The sequence below is a fragment of the Cupressus sempervirens genome, chromosome 10, assembly GCF_028749045.1.
Source record: "Cupressus sempervirens isolate cs-2001-9-10 chromosome 10, ASM2874904v1, whole genome shotgun sequence".
NCBI classification, from domain to species: Eukaryota; Viridiplantae; Streptophyta; class Pinopsida; order Cupressales; family Cupressaceae; genus Cupressus; species Cupressus sempervirens.
In genome coordinates this window covers 614334476-614352262 of record NC_143127.1, presented here as the reverse complement: position 1 = coordinate 614352262, position 17787 = coordinate 614334476, and the positions used below count along the sequence as shown (strand labels likewise).

General features: G+C 35.6%; 1 protein-coding gene across 8 annotated transcripts in view; it reads left to right on the top strand.

Moving 5' to 3' along the window:
- LOC149535344 (uncharacterized) overlaps positions 1-17787 on the top strand; it is a 238626-nt gene that overhangs the window by 64427 nt on the left and 156412 nt on the right. The window lies entirely within an intron of this gene.

The following is a 17787-nucleotide window of genomic DNA, read 5'->3' as shown; positions in this document are numbered from 1 at the left end:
TAACCAAAGAAAGCAAGAGCTTCCAGAAAAGGCAACCCCACCTACTAGATGGTCCAATCTACTACGAAAGCGAGAATCAATGGATAGGCCATGGGAGAGGATATCTGATGCAGGAGCAGCCTAGGTGTAAGAGAAATCTTACATCACCAAAAAATATTTCCATTTTGTTTCTTGAATAAGGGTTATCTCAGTGCGAAATTGTTGTTTCTAGAGGCTTTCTACTTAGTAAGTCAGTTATACGAGCTTGGATTGCCCCGATTTTAGAGGTGGATGTTCATCTTGGATATATCTTCCTACCAGTTGAGTTTCAGTGCCATATCATGAGTATTTGTGAAGTTATTGTAGATTTTTGGTGTGCAATTTTGGTATAAAAACTTGAGGCTCCATTTTGAAGACCTTAGAGGCACCGGATGGGCTTCAAAATGGGGTCGACATAAGCTTTGGTGAGATGAGTTTTGTAGCATAGAAGCCGAGGATTCCAAAAAAGGGTTATAAAAGTCAATCAAAGCAACGGTTCAAAAGTTATGGCCTTTCGAAGTTGGGCCGACCAAAATTTCCAAAATAAGTGTCAGAGGTGTATCAGGTTGAGTAAATATGTATTTTAAGGGTTGGTTGGCCTTAAGGGTTAGGTTTTGATGTCTAGAAAGTTAGAAACTTCCTGGGCGGCATAAATTGCCTATATAAGCAAGGCCTATAGATTGTCTAAGATAGCTGTGGGTGATAGTTCACAACTCTATGTTGCAAATTATTGTAAGGAAGGCACCCATGTGGGATTGCATATTGTATTTCAAAATTCTATAATTCAGCATTTGCAACAATAATAAGAAACCCATAATTTGTTCTCACAAATTGATGTTATTTCTTTGTTTCTGTTATGTGTTTGTGGTGTTAAGGGGAGCACCCCTCATCAAGATCCCAAGCCGTCTCCGAGATCTCCTAGCGACGCTACAAGAAGAAAGCCATTGCTGAATGAAAGTAGATTTGCGTTGTCTCATAGCTCTTTGAGGCCCAAGCTAGGGGTCTAACACACTCTTGGTAGCCTAAATGGGGGAAGCTACCATGAAATAGGAGGTGATCAGCTGATTGAATTGATACCTCCGAGCGAGGAGCCATTGCACAGTGTGGTCTTGGAGTTTTTTGTGTCTCTTGGAGGTACAACAAAAGGCATCTCTGGTCTATGTACGTAAAGAAGACTGCGAGATACTAAACCTCCCAAAATAAGCAATAGAATCTCCCTCTAACCTCATAAGATATGGGGCAGTGGAATATGAACCGAGTCTTTCTCTCAGTCATGCATAAGTCACAAAGCTTACAAGTTTTGTCCCGCTTGTCCAAGTGGTTGTCGGTCTAAATGTGAGATCAACTATGAGACAGGTAAGTGGGGCACACAATAGCCCTATACTATAACTTGAGGAAGTGCTTCGCATAGAATCCCATCTTAGGACGAAGTCACCTAGAGGGGACAGGTCCAGGTAGTACAAATATATTATCTATAGATTTCTGTCTTGATATGCCCGTTTAGCTCTTGTTAAGAGGCACAAAGATGAGATGGGGTGTCTAGGGTGCACTGGAAAGAGGGGAGGCGATCAATGCCAATCCCATAGAAGCTAGTAAAACCGATATGAACAAACCAACAATGAGCCTGACTAGTAGGGTCCGAGTGGGCAATGGTCTTCAAAGAGCTGAAAACAAGATGAGAATATTTGTGTTGCCCATCTGAGGAATCCACAAAACTCCACAGGCGATGAAGGAACTGATGGAGCCCTAATTTTTGCAAAATTTAGGGCCTTCATTGGTGAAATATTGTTCAAAACTTGATGAAAAATGGTCAAATACATTCAAAAGATTGTTGAACTGAACCATTAACGTCAAGCACACTATGAAAAGTCCAGGCCTACTGGATATGGCTTTATACATTTATCATACATATGATGAAATACATAAGAAGAAACATACAAAGAGATAAAGTGATAAACATCAAGTCATAACAAAGTTTTTAAGAAAAAGATCAAGGTACATACAGTGGTATATGGACTTGTTTGAATGTAAACAACATTCTTGACTCCAGTCAATGTGAGTCTACATTCATATCGATAAAGTGATTTAATAAAGCATAAGAAAAAAAAACATAGTGTAAGCAAATTAAACTATATGAGACTCACAATAGGACATAGTATGAAACAAATGATGTCATAGAATACAAGATTGTAAACAATACATTGAATGTAGAGGTTAAAGACAAAACCTGACACAAAACATATACAGAGACTACATACTATATTGAGTCAATGGCTTAATGAGAAATAATGGATAGCGTATGGAGTGGATGAAAATGTATTTAGTGATAGGAACATACTCAACAATAAGAAGAATCAATGCATTCATATCTCAGACCAATGATGTGAAGGAACTAGTACGACAAAGATTGTGGGAGATGTTTAGGAATACAAAACATGGAATATTGACATATAAAGTGAAGGGGCAGAAGTTGCATTATCAAGATGTACAATCATGACGAGAACCAACTCAAAAGTGCTTGCTTATTTGCTTAGAAGATTGGATTTATCTTCCAAAGACACCGAGAATTAACAAGATATAATAACAGACTTAAACTAGAAACCTGAGGATGTTGTTATACGACCTATTCATTATGAATGCCAATTATAAGCATAAATGCCTTGATAAATAGTATCGTGAGTGAGTGTTCTACAATTTTATGATTGTTGGTGATGTCCAATAATGAAATCATGTTTGGATATTGATATGCAACATTGGTTCAAGATATCGGGAATATATATATTAACCAAAAATATTCAAAAGGTTGCCAATTTAATAATCTGTCTTGAAGATATGAGCGTATCTCTGGTTCCCCATCATGGCTTTAATGTGCACATAAATCACGACTCTGTGAATTTAAGAAAAAGGTAAGTTGCGGGTCGGTTCTCATACAAGGCCCTCGGTTTTGAAAGCCTTCACAGGAAGTCATCCGAATCCAATACAAGGGAGAATCTCCACAACTTCGCAACTAACAAGTATGAAGATCTCGCTCGATCCCTTCAAGGATGCATTTAGGAATACTTTGATGAGATGGATGAAAATGGAAGCGACAAAACATCAGAAGACAACATAAATGAAGGATACAAATTTTTGTTAGATTCCTAGGCCACGAAAGAGCCACCGATGACCTCTGCAAGTTGGGAGCCAAGGCACGTGCAATTATGGCGTAGGTCTTTGAATGAGAAAGAATACGAAAACACCAATATGATGAGTATCGTTGTTCGCAATGATTAATTAGGAAGATAGGAAAAGCAACGTTAAGATGTTTTGATAAACCAAAGATGACTTAGTCAAATTATTAATTTGAGTTTTAAAATAAACAATAGAAAAAAAGAGGTGCAATTCAAAAATTCTGAAACTATAAGATGCCGCTTTTGCCAAGGGACATGACTCCTTTTTGAGATGAAGAGATATAAATAAGGGATGTTCTCATTTGTCAAAGACACATTCGATAAGAAGACATATATTTGGAGAAGAAATAAAAACTTGTAAGGGGAATAGTGTCATGAACCCTTAATGACAGATATAAATATATTCAATTCATTCTAAATAAATGATTGTGACCCATTAACAATTATAATGTGAATCATTTAGACAATATGATATTGTATTAATTTATTACCAATACCTTATAATAGAGAAATACTTATAATAATAACAAACATATTTAATATAACAAGAAAATAATAATCATGTGACATATAATTATAGTAATCATGTTTAGCTTCCAGTTACTCATAAATAGGAGTCAAGTGTCGCGACCCTGCGACAATGAATACGCTTATAAATCAAAGGAGGGGCATCAATTTAAAGGACATGACCATCGACAGACAGAAGGATGTTTTACGAGTTATCAATAGCACACAGGAAGGAAACGTAGTCACCAAGAGATGGTTAAAGATTAACAACTCCCTGCAGACATTGCTGATCGATATCCACGTGGGTAAGCCGCCATTTTTATCGACAAGACAAGGAGTACAGGCAATTGATTGGACACATCAAATACAATCACATCCTATGAATGTACACTTGACCCATCGACTGACAAGACAAGTTAGAGGGCATAATCGCCAAGGAAAAGGAATTTCGGACCCTGTACATGAGCTATATAATATGAATTATAGTAATGGACTTGGCATCCACATACTACATGCAAAGGCCTCCATAAATAACCCTGCACACTATTTATCAAAAATTAAGGAAGCTTCGAGGGTAGGAGCATCAGGCCCCACTTAGTGGGCAAGAAAAACTAAGGTAATAAGGTAAGGGTCCTTCATATTATTGAGGTTATGGATATAAATAAGGCTATATATATATTGGAATTCATTATATATATATATATATATATATATATATATATATATATATATATATATATATATATATATATATATATATATATATATATTGGAATTCATTATTAATAAACAATTACTTCTGATTACCATATAAATGTATAATGGAATAATAAAATAAACAAAAGGATACAATGATCCAAGTATATCTTGGTGGAGGGCATTCTAGACGAATTTCATATAATGATCCAAGCACATCTTGGTGGAGGGCATTCTAGACAATGTCCTATTATGATTTAAGTGCACTTGGTGGAGAATGATCCAAGTATAACTCGGTGGAGGACATTCATTGTGAATGTCATGGAACGATCCAAGTATAACTTGGTTGAGGGAATTAATTATGAATGTCATAATACGATCCAATAACTTGGTGGAGAACATTCATTACAAATGTTAATCATTTCAAATTAGACAACTTATTAAAGATTTATTATGACCTTACTAATTTCATTGTAGTCATTATGGTCCCAAACTAACCCTAATAGTGGGGACATTATGAATGGGAATTATAAATATGGCTTCTATTATATGAATTCATATATATATATATATATATAAAATTTTAATGATAAATTAAAAAATTCGACTTGTATTTATTTAAGGCAAAGAGACTAAAATTACAATGGGGATTCATCTTTTATGATTAATATGGAGATTATTGAATAATTTCTGACGGATTTTTCGCATTTGATTTTTCCGCATTCTTTGTTCGACAATCACGGATTTTGTGAAATAAATAGGTGTTCTTTACCTCTATCTAATCAGACTTTAAGCCAAAGAAGTTAAATTTCTTCTCGACTAACAAAGAATTGCATATAAGATTTGCATTTTGCAAAGCACATGAGTAATCGATGATATTTAAATAAATATTGTCTCATAAGGTTGTACGTAATAGTCCTTGTTGTAGTTGACTTTGTTGCCTAGATAAGTAGAGGCATTGGTCTTTTAAAATAATTGAAATATAGTTATTGAATTTATAGTTGAAGTTAGTAATCTATATATTTCCTTCTTGCAAGCATCTAGTCAATTATTGATAAACTTAAACATTCAACCATTTCAAGCATTCATATAACTTCATACTAATCGAGTTTGAGGAACCTTGGCAGCCTAAGAACTCACCAAGTCTAAATTCGTTATACAAAAGCTTTGAACAAGGTGATCAAGTTGAGGTGAAAATCTACCCGCCTAGGTGTAGTGAAGCCTAAAGTGCTAGGGAATTGAAGTCATTCCCGTTTGTTGCCCATAACTGATTGAGAAATCCTACCATAGAATTAGCAAAGCTCTTGGATTTCCAATCTGTTGTTTTCAGAACTGTTGATGTTAGTTTTGTACCACTACATAACATATAGGAATTGAATACTTGATATGGAATATCAAACGCTCAACCCTCTCTTGAAAAGTAAATACTCATGAAGAAGATGAGAAAAACTCGAAGGTTCCTTACACTTGTGGATACTAACTTAGTTATATTAATGTGATTTGCTAGTTAATCACGTAGGCGGGCTTACGTTATTCATTCAAGGATGTTGGACTCTTGCTGTGATGGTGACGAAATCTAGCTTCGCAATGTATACTAGCACCAAATGATGTTGATGGTGATGATGATGGAGGGTATGTCTGCCAATGATGCTTCTCCTTTTCTAACTTTCTTCTTAAATGAACTCCAACTATTGAACTACTTGTTGCTTTACCTCTACTCCTATGAATGGAAAGATTAGCAAATGGATGGGGATCAAATCTGATGAAAGCTTAACAGTGGCTCTACTTCCATAGATGGAATGATTCAAGGGAAAAAAGACTAAATTACCACGCAAGGCTTCCTAACAAGCCGCTAGGATGCTAGCAACCTAGTTTATAAATCCCTATCAAACATCCACTAATATTACCATTGTTACATCCTAATTTTTGACCTTATCTAAAATATAGATGTTGAGATTCACATGAAGTCAGTTGACAGTTAAATTGGTTATAATCTTGTGAAATGATAAGATGGTTAGTTGTTATAATTTCATGTGAAGATAACATGCTAGTTGACTTTTTATCACGAATTCATGGAATTAAAAAGGCAGTTAGCTGTTATGATTATTTATAACTTGTTATGATAATATGATTTAATTGCAGAGAATTTCCTTGCAGGAAGCATGTCGAAAGGGTGGAAGCATTGTTAGAAAAAAATTAGACATAGAAGCATCACCATCACTGGGCAAATGGGTTGATGACCTAGCGACTTGAAAATAGGATACATCTATGGGACCCGCATGAGCTATTTAAATAAATAGGTTGAGAAACATAAAATAATTGAGTTAAAACATAAAATGTACCTCAAAGGATTTAATATGATCTTTCACCTTATTATTATAATAGATACATACATATAGATATAAAAATGAAATGGCACCATTATATTATAATAATTTAATAAAGTGTTGTCACCTCATTAATATATTTGCATATACTTATATAATAACATTCTAATTATAATTCGAATTGTAATCTTTCTAACTTTATCTTCCAACCTTTTAATCTTTTCTCTCCTCTTCTTTGTTTTTAATCGATTTATTACTTGGGAATTTGAATCGATTATAATCTTTTTGTAACTGGTGGGAGCCAAGGAGTCATGTTTGCTCTCCATTTAAGGAAGCCGCGAGGGAGAGTTGGGATGACCTTTTCTCCTTGGTGCCTGAATTCTTCCCTCCTTGTTTCAGTTCAGATTTTTCATGTACATTTACCAACTCATCCCTGCACTATTACGATTGCAATCTGCCTTGATACGATTTCCAATCAGCCATTAAAACGTCTTTTGCAATCTGCCTTGATATGATTTCCAATCAATCAATAGACATCTTTGCAATTTGCCTTAACGTCTGCAATCTGCCGTTAAGTCTTCTGCAAATTATCGTTGTTATCAGCCTTGTTTAGATTGAGCAATTCCAACATAGCCGAGCAAGTAATTCCTGCTAGGATGTTGAGGTCAAACATTGAAGAAATCAAGAGGGAGCCGATTAGATTTTGAGTTCCCTAAAGGATACATATCAGGTCATGAGTTTCCCTTCTATATTTTTGAATGCATATTCCCCTGCCGGCTAAGCTTAGGAGTCTCCTTCTTTATGTCTGTGATTATATTATGCAACTTGCTAACAGTACTTTGAGAATTATAATGAGCTTTTCTTTTTATCTTTCATTGTATTTAGTCGGATAGTATCTCTTATAGGAGAGTTTTCCAATGCAATAAAACTTGAAATAAAAGGGTACAATAACATCGGATCTCATAGCAATAAACTATAGTATTTGTCATGATGATAACTTTTTGGTATCTTGTTTGATATTACAGAATTGATTCTCTTCTAAGTAAGATTTATTCTTGGCAAATGAAAGCCAAGTAACCATAAAATGAATCCATAAATCATTATGCCAATGGAGATTAAGATTAAACAATAAATTATGAGAATATCTTTTCAAATCACAGATTGTGATAGGCTGGAAAATATATATATTTTATAATTTAGCTGAAAATCAACAGATAGAGCCAATTGCTCTGAGATCCGAGCACCAAGGATTCATTGGATGTATAGCCATGGAAAAAGGTGAAGAGGTGAGATGGAGACTGCAATGACTTAAAAAAATAAAGTCAGATATGATACATTAAATCTAGAATAATATCATTTAATAGTTCATGCATGATCATGTTATTGTAATCTCCTACTGTCACATCGAGTGGTGTGGTTAGATACCAGGATGTTCAGTGGATGACAAGATGTTCTCTGCCTATTCCGGGTAGGGAGGGCCTTTCTCGTTAGAGATTGTGTGGGTATAAGTTATGGTCCGAGGTTGGGTGGTTAAGCCCCTGACAATGTTTCACCTCTCTCCAAATTGTCAGACGTACAATAGACAAAGATAAGCTATGCGATCAATTGTTTGTCAGAAACAGTTATTTTTACTTTTATGAAGTATATGCAAGAAGAAGGTAAGATTAATTGAGTTATATCATCATTGCAGTTATTTTACACTAGTTGTGTGAGAGAGATTATCTAATGGATTGTTATTTCAGTCTTTCATTTATATGAATATTGAATATGAGCATATCTTCTAATCTTATGTTATTGCCGTAGTTAAGCAATTGGAAGGATAGGAATGATACAATGGTATCTGGAGCCCTAAATGATACAGTGGTATTTGAAGCCCTAATTGATATAGTGGTATCTAAAGCCCTAATTGATTCAGTGTATCTAAAGCCCTAATTGATACAGTGATATCTGAAGCCCTAATTGATCTAGTGGTAATCAAAGCCCTAATTGATACAACGGTTTGTGATGCCCTAATTGATACAGTGGTATTTAATGGTAATTGCCATTTGATTTTGATAGAGCGGTATTGAATGGTAGTCGTCATTTGATATTGTTATAGTAGTATTTGTGGACTAACGTGGGTGGTTGCAGAAACATCCCTAGTTTGATTTCAATCTCGAATTCCATGGTATATAGATTTTAAGTTCTATGTTAAAATTCATTTATGGTGTTTTCAATTCTTAGTTAAGAAATTTTTGTTTAACTATTTTTAACCGTAAATCTCATTCATATGAATGAAACTGATTTAACTATCTTTCTATGAAAATGAAGTAATAACTGTATTTCTTTGAGTATGTTAGTTTTAAATTAAGACTCGGGAGACTTGTTTGTTACAACTATACAACTATCCATCTAGTCTCACTCGTAACAACTTTCTTGAAATAAAATCTACTTTAACAACTTCAATGAAATTTAACTCTAACTATTGGAAGTAGAAACCATGCAATAACACCAAGTGTCCCTAATCACCAAACAAGTCACAACAATGATAGGAGAAGCAATTTTGGTATTATCGTAACCAACAATTTTCTTCAAACCTGTACAAATGAGAGCAAATGGCCTTATATAGAGGCCAAAATTGCAACCAACGCTAGAGATTAAGAGGCAAAATCAATGATCCACATTAGATCCCAAAAACCCTAATTAGGGTGGCCACCCCGTTGGCCAATGAGAAGACGCCATCTCATCAATGGACCAATGAAAAAAAAGGAAAAGTGGCAAACAATGAGAAGGCACCAAAATGGTAGCCAATCAGAATCAAACACCTATCCTACCTCACAAGAAAGGAGAATTTGCCACTTGGGCTTACATCAAATGATCTTCTAATATAATTCTACCTTTTTTTATCTTCTTCGCCAAGGCAATGAACTTGACTAGCTTGTCGTTGATTTCCTTTATGGGAGGGCAAGGCGTGTGCTTCATCTTGAGCTCAACTGAATTCATCATGTTGCTCGCTACTTGCAGTGTCTTCTCATGATCCTTCTCATATTCTTTTGCATATCCGATAAAGGTATTGAGGGAGGCAAGGGTGTCCAAATGCTTTTTCTTGATGGCAACCTTCCCCAACTTGTCCAATCTCGACCCAAACTTTGTCTCATTGACGTTCTGCTCTTTGATACTTTCAAAATCAAGTGCAGCCCCAACATCGCCCAACATGGCTGAAATGGAAGTGTCAACGCTTGGGTTGTGTTGCGCAATCTCATTTTGTATCTCTTCAAGTATCCTCAATTTGATGGTCACGGCAACATACCAAGACTCCATTGTACACGTTCCTCCTCCATCCCGTAACTTGGCTCTTTCCAAATATCTCTCCGAAAACCCTATAAATGCCTGTAGCCTGGGAATGGCTAAGTCCTTTATTGGAAGGAAATCCTTCCACTTCCCTTCAAACGTTCTAAATTTGTCTTTGATAGCCACCAATGACTTGAATGTCGAGATAAAGGAAGGCAAGAAATTTCGCCCATCTTGAATTATATCACTAATCCAATCCTTGATTTTGTGCAGCTGAGCTGATATCTCTTCTATGTTTCTCCTGCTATCTTGTAGAAGGGCTGCCTGATGCAATTGTTGGATAGGCTGGCAATCTCTCCAATACTTATTTTCAGCCTCCAACTTTACAATCCTCTCGTTTGCCTTCCTCAACCTTTCTCTAATTGAAACCATGCCTTCCTAGATCTTCTCACACTCCATGTCATCTGTGATTCTTCTCAAGTTATGCTCTACTACCTCGTACTCCTGGGTTACAATCTCATCCACTGCCTTGCTAACCTTTGATAGCAATCTGAACTTTTCGGTGACCCTCATCATCGCTTCTGATTACCTTTGCCACCGCTTTTGCAATTTGTTTCTATTTCTCACTATCTTCCTTTTCTACTAACCCTTGAATATCTTCAACTGTTCGAACAATCACCACCTCGCCTCTTGGCATAAGCATTTGCCTTAACCATAGCGGTGCAATGCATCTGCCCAAATTTGGATTCGGTTCGACTAACAAAGCATCACCAGCGGCCTCAAGCGCTTGACTTACTTCCTCAATATCAATTGGCCTATCCTCTTCTTCGGTAGTGACTCTCATACCATCTCCATATTGGTTCTCCGAGAGAGGAGAGTATTCGGTACTATCACTGTAACCACTTGATTCCGAATCAAAGCTCACTTGTACTGCGACCCCTTGTCCACTTGTATCAACCTCTTGGCTCCTAGCCTTAATTATGCTCTCCCTTGACGGTGCCGCATTCTGTCTCTTTGCTGGAGGCTCTTGATGTTCTTTACTTTTCTCAACCTCCAAATTTATCTTCTTACTCTTAACTGCTCTTTGTTGCTAGCTACTGCCCCTACCTTTTTGTTACCACCGTCATGCCTCTATGTTGGGGAATATTGAATACTTCTTCGACCACTTGTCTGCTGATGTTAGCCAACACTCTCTTCCCTTCATCAGAAATGATGGACTTGGTCACAATATCAAACCGGGATGCACATTCCATTACCAATTCCGGACAAGGAAAGGTAGGAGGGAAAGTCGATGCGTGTACAATTTTGCTCTTGTAGATCTTCTTTGCCATGGGGGATCATCCTTCCTTTGATCTATCCCTTAACTGTACTATGTTCACCGTGCTGATATTGGTATCACTTATTCGCCTCACTTTCGAGAAGAAGGTGGTTTTAAGAATCATGTCTTCTTTGTTTTTTTTGGTATTCATTCCCTTTGGGTTTTTGCTTGCACTAACATCTACCATCCTAAACACTTATTTCTGCCCCTTTGTTCTAAATGATATGGACTACACTTATCAATCTCCAACCTTCTTTCTATCGATGGAATCTAGCTTATTTCTGCCTCTTCAAGTCCTATCTCTACACTTATCAATCTCCAAACTTCTTTTCTAGGGATGGGACTACCATTTATTTCTGCTTCTTCGTTACCTTGGGATGGATTACACATATATCTTCCAACTTCAGTCCTAAGGTGGTCTAGTTTGCCTCTCCAAGTGTCGTATCATGAAATCTAGACTTATATCTTCCAACTTCAACCTATCAATGGAAATGTTGAAGTGGTGGATGAAAAGTGCAAGAAGAAGATAAGGGAAATGAACCAAGCAAGAACAAGGAATAAAATCTGCCTTTAAAACCAAGCTTCACCTCTAAAGATAAACGAAAATCTTACTTTAAATCTGCCTTCTATCAATAATCGGGCCTGTTAACATTCGGATCTGATCTCAGAAATTTCAGTCCTTGCAAATAATGATGTCCTAGCAAACCCAAGCAAATGAATTGCATGCAAAAATCTGCCCTTTTCAGAATTTTGACTTCCCAAAAATTGCCCACACTTGCCAAAAATCAGACCTTAAATTGCTTTGCCTCTTCACCAAATAAAAATCGCCATAGTTGAAGAAGAAAATCGCAGCCCCAGGAGGAAAAAATCAGACCCCAAAATCGCTGCCAATTTCGCAAAAATCAGGCTTTCACTCACAAATTCGTCCTAGGGCAGAAATTGCCTAAATTGCAAAAATCAGATCTGCTCCTTCAAATTCGCCCTAGGACAGAAATTGCCCATCCAAGGAAGAAGAAATCGCTACCAAAATGCAAAATTAGATACCCAAAACCGCCTTAGCTGGAAATTCGCCTCTTTAGAAGAAAATCGCCCAATCTTGCAAGAGGAGGTGGAAAGAATGAATGAGGGAATAAGAGGGGGGAAATCCCTTCTTATATCCTCCAGTTGATCTCTAGAGTGGGCTGACCTGTCTGAAGGGAAACTAAAAATTAAATTAGACCTCCAAAGATGGCCCAGATTTAAATGAAACATTAAAATAACTAAACCCTATAGCAAAATTAACCCATTTAATTGCCAGTTTGATCCTAATTTTGCAAAATAGAAACAAGGTGAGCCTAGGAGATGTCAAAATTTTCATTTAACAATGTTTTGGTAATTAAAATATCATTAAAATCAAATCTAGCAAGCCAAAATCGATTTTCAATTCCAAATTACCAATTTCCTTCAACATTTCTAAAATCCTCCAGGCAAAATTTCAACCAAATTAATGCAATTTTGCAATGCAATTTCAATTTTTTAACAAAATAAATATTTTTCTTGGCAGTCAAAAATTCAAACTCCAATTTCAATTTCACTATCAAAAATTTACTTTTCACTAAAAAATTCAAAATTTTCCAAAACAACTAATTGTAAAATTCATTTTGAAAATGCTCAAGCTTATACAATTATATCAAATTCTCAAAAAACTATCTAATTCCAAAATTTGCAATTTTGTCCTGCCAGATATTATTTTAAGTTTTAACCATCGAAAAAAATGTTGTTAAATTCTTTTTGGCCCAAGGACAAAATCACATGTTCAAGTTTAGCGTCGAGTGAAAACAAACCAAAGCCCCTCCTAGAGACCAAGATGTTGAAGGTGTAAAATTACCAAATCGAAACCTCTGGACAACTTTGAATTTTGCTAAGGCAAACAAAAAATCCCAAAATCCGCAAAAATTGCCAAGGCCTATCTAAAAAAGGGGGGTCCCAAAAAGTTTTGGGGTGATGGTGTGAAAACTTCACAACAGGAATCAACAGATTGGCGACTCTATTGGGGAGAGTTGCTCATGATATATATTGTGAAGTTACCCAGAATTTCAAATTTTGCAAATCAGAATCAGAAAGCAGTTGTATTAATTGGTTTGAAAGCATACTCTGCTGGAAGCAAGAACCCAAAAGAACAAAAAATCATTACATTCCTCGAAAGAGGTGGCGACTTTATGAAATAAGATTTCAGTTGGTAGCTCTGTTGAGGGATAAGTCTCAGAAGGAAATAATTTGATTACCTAACACGAAACAAAAGAGAAGAATATGTATTAGGAATGGGAAGGGGATCAATGTTACATCATGGAGGAAGCACACATATACCCCTTAGATGTGTTTTTCAATTTGGAAAGATATGAAGGTGAATCAACAACACGTTTGTTCATAAGGATGGTGAATATTTATTTGGAAGTACCTTCAAATATCGAGCCACCATGCAAGGAATTCATAACAAAATTTCGTGAGTTGGGAATCTCGCCAGATGACCTTGATTTGAAGCTTCTTTTTCAAATATTAGAAGAAGATGATGAAAGTCCAAGTTATATATCTCCTTTGGATGCAATTTTGAACTTTAAAAAACAAGAAGAAGAATCTGCTATACAATTCTTCATGAGGATGTTTAATGCCTATCAAGAAATACCTTCAGAATGTAGATGACCATCCTCTGAAGTTTTCAATAGAATGCGAGAACTAGGTCTCTTACATGATCATCAGTTCCTTATCTTTCTCAAACACATGAATGATGAACTGACTAAAGAAAACAATGAATGCAAGACTGAAGATGCACATGAGATAAGTGATGTTTCAGATTTAAATATACAAGAAATTTTGGATCCAATTGGACAGGAATCCAATCTTGAATAGACTTGTGCAACAACAGATACCAGTGAATGTAAAATCAAGGAAAAGGACTCTCTCAACATAGAAGAAAATTCAGATTTGTTAGACATGTAGTATAAAAAACATGTTGAGAGAAAAGTTCTAATTTGTTTTTCAATCCACCGAACTAAACAAATAAATGAATTAACACATATTTAGGGGTTACTAAATGAAACAAATTATGATTATCAAAAAGATGAATTTAGTGAAGGTATACAATTTGCTGATATCTTGTGTAATGAAACACCTAATGGTCTAGATAAAAGCTCTCATGAAGGTATGCCCGAGTTATCTATGTTCGTGAATTCTTTGTTTGAAGGGGATCTTCTATGCAATCAAATCCATAACATCATGATGAAGATAGCAGTCCTAATTTGGAATTTGATAAAAGTCATGATAATATTCAGTGAGAAGGTGAGACATCTTTCAGTTCATCATACGAGTAGGAACTACATCAAATATGTAAAAATAAGATGAAGTCATATGAGTATGGTGATGGGGCAGATTGTGTGCAAGAAGATAATCAAGCAAAGAAAACTTATTTTGATGGTTGGATAACTCTAGAGATCCTCCATTCAGCAAATATCAAGGTGCACTTAATGACTTCTCAGCAGCAAAACAAAAGTCAAATACCAAAGATCGCATTGACAAAACAATAAGTGTTGTCCATAAGAATGATGCATCTAATATAACAAGGGATCAAATGTTAGGGTTAGATGATCATGAATTTTGTTTCTTTTCAAATAATCTTGTTGATGACAAAAGGGCAAATTCTGATCCTAAGCGAGTGATGAAGGGAAGGCATACCATGATAAGGAGGAGGAAGTTGCTGCATAATTAGAATCGGGTGTTCGATAAAGGAAAGAAGCAAGGTTCACTTTTGGGGGGCTTGAGGCCACCCGATTTCATTTTACATCAAATTAGATACGGTCTGCTTCTTCAAAGATAGCTCGAATCTCATTATGCCCACAAGGGGAATATGTCCGCAATAAGAGCCATTGATGGAGCCCTCATTTTTGCAAAATTCAGGGCTTTCATTGGCTGAAATATTGTTGGGAACTTGATGAAACATGGTTAAAGACATTCAAAAGATCGTTGAACTTAACGATTAACGTCAATCACACTGTGAAAAGTTCAGGCCTATTGGATATGGCTTTATACATTTATGATATATATGATGAAATACTTAATAAGAAACATACATAGAGATAAAATGATAAACATCAAGTCATAACAGAGTTAAAATAAAATAAAATCAAGGCACATATAGTGATATATGGACTTGTTTGAAAGTAAACAACATTCCTGACTCCAGTTAATGTGAGTCTACTTTCATATCGATAAAGTGATTTATTAAAGCATAAGAAAGAAACAAATTGTGTAAGCAAATTAAATTGTATGAGACTCACAACAGGACGTAGTATGAAATAGAAGATGTCATAGTATAGAAGATTGTAAACAATACATTGAATGCAGAGTTTAAAGACACAACTTGATGCAAAACATATACTGAGACTACATACTGTACTCAGTCAATGTCTCGATGAAAAATAATGGATAGTGTATGAAGTGGATGAAAATGTATTTAGTGATAGGAACATAGTCAACGATAAGAAGAATCAATGCATTTATATCTAAGGTCAATGATGTGAATGAACCAATATAATAGAGGTTAGGGGAGCCGTTGAGGATGTTGTACAAGCTGTTCATTATGAGTTCCAATTCTAAGCATAAATGCCTTGATAAATGGTATCGTTAGTGAGTGTATTGCAATTGCACAATTGTTGGTGATGTCTAATAATGAAATCATTCCTAGATATTGATATTTTAACTTTGGTTCAAGATTTCGGGAATATATATATTAGCAAAAAATACTCAAAAGGTTGCCATTTTAATAATCTATGTCTTGAAGATATGAGCAAATCTCTATCTCCCTAGAGTGGCTTCAATGTGCACATAAATCCTGACTCTGTGAATTCAAAAAAAAAAGCAAGTTGCGGGTTGGTTCTCATACAAAGCCTTTGGTATTGCAAGCCCTCAAAGGAAGTCATCTAAATCCAATACAAGGGAAAATCACCAGAACTTCGCAGCTGACAAGTATGAAGATCTCGCTTGATCCCTTCAAGGATGCATTCAAGAATACTTTGATTAGATGTGACAAAAAATCAGAAGACAACATATACAAAGGATAGAAATTTGTGTTAGATTCCTAGGCCATGAAAGAGTCACTGGTGACCTCTGCAAGTTGGGAGTAAAGGCACAGGAAATTAAGACAGGTTTTCAAATGGGAAAGAATACAAAAATACCAATATGATGGGTATTGTGGCTCACAATGATTAATATGAGGGAGATACAAATAACAACATTAAGATATTTTTATAAACCAAAGATGACTACCTCAAATTATTAATTTGAGTTTTAAAATAAGCAATGGAAAATAAGAGGTGCGATTAAAGTATTTTTGAAATTGTAAGACACCTCTTTTGCCAAAAGGCGTGATTCCTTTATGAGATGAAGAGATATAAATAAGGGATGTTCTCATTTGTCAAAGACACATTCTATAGAAGACATATATTTGGAAGAGAAATAATTTTTTTAAGGGGAATGGTATCACGAACTCATAATGATAGATATAAATATATTCAATTCATTCTAAATAAATGATTGTAACCCATTAATAATTATAATGTCAATCATTTTGACAATAAGACATCGTATTGATTTATTATCAATACTTTATAATAGAGAAATACTTATAATAATAACAAACATATTTAATATAACAATAAAATAATAAACATGCCACATATAATTAATCATGGTTAACTTCCACTTACTCATAATAAATAGGAGAAATGTTGCGACCCTATGACCATGAATTACGCTTATAAATCAGAGGAGGGGCGTCAACTTAAAGGACGTCACCATCGACTGTCAAAAGGAAATTTAATGAGTTATCAATAGTACACGGGAAGGCTACGAAGTCACCAAGAGAGGGTTAAAGATTAACAACTCCCTGCAGACGCTGCCTACCGATATCCGCGTGCGTAAGCCAACATTATTATCGATAGGACGAGGAGTGTGGGATAACCCATCAGACACATCAAATACAGTCACATCGTATGAGCGTACACCTGACCCATCGATTGACAAGACAAGTCAGAGGGCATAATCGCCAAGGAAAAGTGATTTCGAACCCCACAGTGACTTGAGTTATATAATATAAATTATAGTAATAGACATGGCATCCACATGCTACATGTAAAGGCCTCTATAAATAACTCTGCACACTATATATCAGAAAATAAGGAGGCTTCGAGTGTGTGAGCATTGGGCCCCACTTAGTGGGTAAGGAAAAATAAGGTAATAATGGAATAATAAAATAAACAAAAAGGATATAATGATCCAAGTATATATTGGTGGAGTGCATTCTAGATGAATGCCATATTATGATCCAAGTGTACTTGGTGGAGAATGATCCAAGTATAACTTGCTGTAGGGCATTCATTGTGAATGTCATAGAACGATCCAAGTGTAACTTGGTGTAGGGCATTCATTATGAATGCCATAATATGATCCA